Raw genomic sequence first — 4,838 nt, 5'->3', positions numbered from 1 at the left:
ATGAGCCCACATGCAAATCACCAACATTTTAAAAAAATTATCCATACTTACTATATCAAAAAAATTAAAGTGTCAAAAATAAGCCCTCTAAAAAAAGGGTTTGATGTTGCATCAACACTTTTCAAAATCACCATGAAAATCACTAACATTTTTAAAAAAAAATTATACTTAATACATAAGAAAATTAAATGTCAAAAATATGCTTCAAAAACAGGTGTACTCTAAATGGACACCTTTCAAAATTGAATGATTTTGTTTACCTCAAAAAACTGGTAATCAGTATAGTTCCCATTCAATAGTTTATATTGTTACATGTACAATTTCACAACCAAAAAAAAAATTGTTTTTGCCTTCCAAGGGGACAAGTAAGATTACAAAGCAGATCTAATCATATCAAAAATCAATATGATCTCATAAACATAAAAAATGTAGAGAAGGGAACCAAAATGACATTCATATAAAACAACAATACAATACATAATTATTCCTTCTAACATCGAATACCCCTTCAATCCCATGTTCCTTCACCTCCCTTGTCTCATACATAAATTGGGCTCATTCATGTAGTAAGTGAGGGCCTAATCTAGTGGTATTTTTGCAGCATAAGGTTCTTTCACTATCTTCTCTTCCTCCCTTACACCCATGAGAGGGTCTCATTATATAGGCCACTCGTAGATCTAGGATGATGTATCTAAACACCTAGGTCCAACAAAAGTTAGGATTGATGGCATGTGAACCAAATAATCATAAGTCATGCACAAATTTCATGCTCAATTATGAGCTTTTTCCAACTCATGAAGAACCTTCTTCTCAATTACGAGTTTTTTCTCAATAATTATTATTTCATAATAATGAAATTGTGACAAAATAATTATAAGAAATTACTCAATTATGTAATTTTGACCCTATAACATCTAATAACTTCCTTGTAAGACCAATATGAGCAAAAAAAAGGGTAAAGGGAAATGCATTCTAGCTAGAAACTGAGTTAAGTTGATCTATGGTCTCTCTCACTATAACCGAGTGGAAAATAGGGTTATCAAAATGTCAGGAAGGATTCATGATCAAGGGTCCAAATCGAAGCAAGGAAGTGTGTCCTACATGCATAACCGCACCCATAGGCCTTCTTCCTTGCGGTTGAGAGGCTATATTCACACCCTTGAGCTTACTTTCATGTGACTAATGTTTAGAGTAAGGGAAAACTCTCTTCTCATATCAAAACTTTTGCAGACCAACAATATCAATATTTGTCTATTCATGTCCATAAATCATACTTCAACAGTGAAGAATCTTCTATACATATAATGAAAATGATAATAGGTGTAGGTATCTTATGGAGAGATTCTCCCTCTGAATGAGCAGCCCCTTCATCCATAAGTCATTAACCTATCTATAATATTTTCATGCATCAACAGAACTATTAGATCATAAAGTCAGACTATATCACATTTTTGTCATGGTCATATCATGTTAGCTACTTCATCATTACATCATGACACTAATCAAGGGTTAGTTTCAAATAGCTAATAGGCGTATACTTCAAGAATCACGATTACTTCATCACTTCTTTATCATTAACCATCAAGTCGGGGCATCCAATTTTACCACATGTCATAATTACCAAGATAACCAAGGTCAACAAGAAGATCGTAGATACAAATCTTATTGTTATACTTCTATCATCAAGGTTGTCATGCTTATCATAAACATTATCAATAGTATCAAGCTGCCATATATAAGAATTAATCAGTCTTATCTATAATGAAAGATGTGTGCCAAATATCAAGTATACCAATATATCAAAAATCAATGTAGCTTTACGGTGACTAAAATGTAAGGTACTTTTCCAATACCAAGTGCACCATCTCATCATAAGTATTGTGAATCAAACTTACTTTCATATGCATGCATTAGCCATTTGTGAAGGTGATATTCATCATACCTTAGGGCTTACCTTGCCATCCAATACTACAACTGAAACATAACATTGAAACAATATACTATGCATACCTTGTAGTATTCAAATACTTGTGCACCTTCGTATTTTACATAGGAAACTTGTAACACTTTGTCACATTTTCATCAGGTGTCTCTTTACCTTTTAAAATGCTAGTTCATCTCTTCCTGGACTAGGCATGATCCTTAAGAAAGATCCACTTATCACAACTCATTAGGAGGTTAGTAGCATCCAAATACTCAAATATACATGCAAGAAGTATAAGTAATGATCAAAATAATAATCAAATCAATAAGTATAAACAAAAGTAAATACATAAAGAAGCATCATAAATTGAAACGTACTTATCTTCAATGAGAGGTGATCATCTTTCTCCTAAACCAACCTAGAAGAGCCAACATTGTCCATTAACATAGTTACCGATCAAACGGGAACTATTACCTCAAAACAGGTACTCTAGCCCAAAACCCCCCAAAAAAACATGAAAAAACAACCCAAAAATGAAACTTCGAACAATGTTTTTTTTTAGGTTAAATTTTCAACATTTTTTTTAAATGGAAGTAAAAACCTTTTTTTTTTGCAAAATGGATGAAAAAAACGCCCTTAAAAAAATAAGTGTTGATTCTGAAATAACAAATAAAAAAAATCGAGTTACAATTTTGACATTTTTTAGCAATGAAATTAAAGATAAAATATCCAGACTTTGAAAAACTGTAAAATTCCAACAATTCTCGGACATGATGTTAAAGATAAAATATCATATCTCAAATCCTGATAATTCCAACAATTTCCATCCATGATGTTAAAGATAAAATATCTTGACTCTAAAAAACCATGAAATTGTTTTCAACCATAACATTAAAGATAAAATATCATAACTTAGAAAAACATTAAAATCTTGACAATTTTTCAACCATGCAATTAAAACCAAAGATTATGATTACAAAAAATCTCAAGTATTCAAAATATTTCAAGCATGAAATTATGGAAAAATATTATGACAAAATCTTTAAAAATGAACACCCAAGAGCAATGTATTCTTTAAATGCTAAATATATAGCAATTTTTAAATCTTAGCCTAAGACAACTCGATAGATTGCAACAAAAATTTTAAAATCAATCATCAAATTGACACGCAGTGTATGTGAACCCAACTCGTTGTAATGAAAAATTAAAGACCAACCATGAAGTTGATACATTGTGGGGGTCGATTCATTATAATGAAAATTTTAAAATCAACTATCAAATTTCCCATAATGCAATCGAGTTGCTAAATGAGCATCGACATGGACCCTATAGGAAAGAAATATAAATAAAAACCAAAAAAAAAAATGAATAAAGAAGTAAAAATGAAAAATACAAAAGAAAACAAAAATTTAAATATTGAAAAAAATTAAAACAATAAAAAAAAAAAAAAAACACACAAAAAATAATACAAAAGAAAACAAAATTTTTAATATTGATAAAAAGAAAAAACAATGAAAAAAAAAACAAAAAACAAAAATTCAAATATTGAAAAAAAAAATCAATAAAAAAACAAAAAAAATATTTTAAAAAAATTTCAAATATTATAAAAAATAAAAAAAAAAACACAAAAAATAATGCAAAAGACACAAAAAAATAATAATAATAATAAAATAAAAACATATTTTTTTTAAATAATAACTAGAAATAAAGCATTAAAAAAAACCTAAAAACATGACAAAAGAATCAACTAAAAAAAATGAAAAAAATTAAATTAAATTAACTTATAACTATAAAAATAAAAATAAAAAATATCATAAAATAATTAAAAATACAAAAATAAACATAATTTAACAAACCAAATAATTAAATTAACAAATAAATAAATAAATATATAACTAAAAAATTAAATTAATCTAAAAAAAAACAAAAAACAAAACAAAACAAAATTAAAGAAAAGAACAATTAAAAAAATAATTAAGAGGGAGGAGGAGCCGAGGAGTTGGAACTCAGGATGCTGAGCCCAAAGGTTTTCTTTGATATGTAGATCAGCGGTGGCCCAGCCGGCCGGATCATGATGGAGCTCTATGCTGATGTGGTGTCGAAGATGGCTGAGAACTCCCGTGCTTTGTGTACTAGTGAGAACGGCCGCTCAGGCAAGCCCCTGCACTTCAAGGGTTCGTTGTTCCATCGCGTGATCAGAGGGTTCATGTGCCAGGGCGGTGACTTCACAAGGGGCAAAGGTACCAGTGGGGAGTTGATTTACGGTGAGAAGTTTTCCGATGAGAACTTTGTAAAGAAGCACACGGGGCCTGGCATCCTCGCCATGGCCAACGCCGGCCCTAACACTAATGGCTCCTAGTTCTTCATCTGTACCACACAGACCTCGTGGCTGGATGGCAAGCATGTCATTATTGATCAAGATGTAGAGGGCTTGGAGGTCATGCACGAGAATGAGAAGGTTGGATCTGGATTTGGTAGAACCACAAAGACTGAAGCATTGGCGAAAAGAGGAGGGGGATTCGGATGCAGGCTTGGGCGAGGCTGAGGCAACAGAGGCCGCAGGGATAGTCACAAGGGATGCCGAGGATCACGAAGAGATGAAGAAGGGAAGTTCCCCCAAGAAAATATATCCGTGACAAAACCCGGCTGCCTGGTAAAAGACAGAACAATCCGTTCCCTAGAGAAAATTTATCTCTTCCCATTGGCCGTTGAGGAGAACCAGATCGTGGGTGATGGCAATGGCCATGTCGAGCTAGGTGATAAGTGCAGCAAAGAGGAGGCCACGGTCAGACGTGGAGCCATTAATTTGGCCAAGTTATCGGTTACTCCCTGGAGGAGGGGTTATTGGGGTAACTGGAAACCCCACATTGAAATTGACAAGAAATGTGGCTCCAGAACAGTCAGACGGATGCCT

At 32.5% G+C, this 4,838-nt stretch overlaps 1 pseudogene; it reads left to right on the top strand.

Annotated features, from left to right (window-relative positions):
* Positions 1-1,076: 1,076 nt before the first annotated feature.
* Positions 1,077-4,469, top strand: LOC149235972 (peptidyl-prolyl cis-trans isomerase 2-like; annotated as a pseudogene).
* The last annotated feature ends 369 nt before the right edge of the window (positions 4,470-4,838 follow it).

Source organism: Pinus tabuliformis, chromosome 8 (genome assembly GCF_031772625.1).
Source record: "Pinus tabuliformis cultivar Carrire ecotype Pingquan chromosome 8, CPIR1, whole genome shotgun sequence".
NCBI lineage: Eukaryota > Viridiplantae > Streptophyta > Pinopsida > Pinales > Pinaceae > Pinus > Pinus tabuliformis.
The sequence above is the reverse complement of the archived record's forward strand: the minus strand, read 5'-3'. Positions and strand labels throughout refer to the sequence as shown.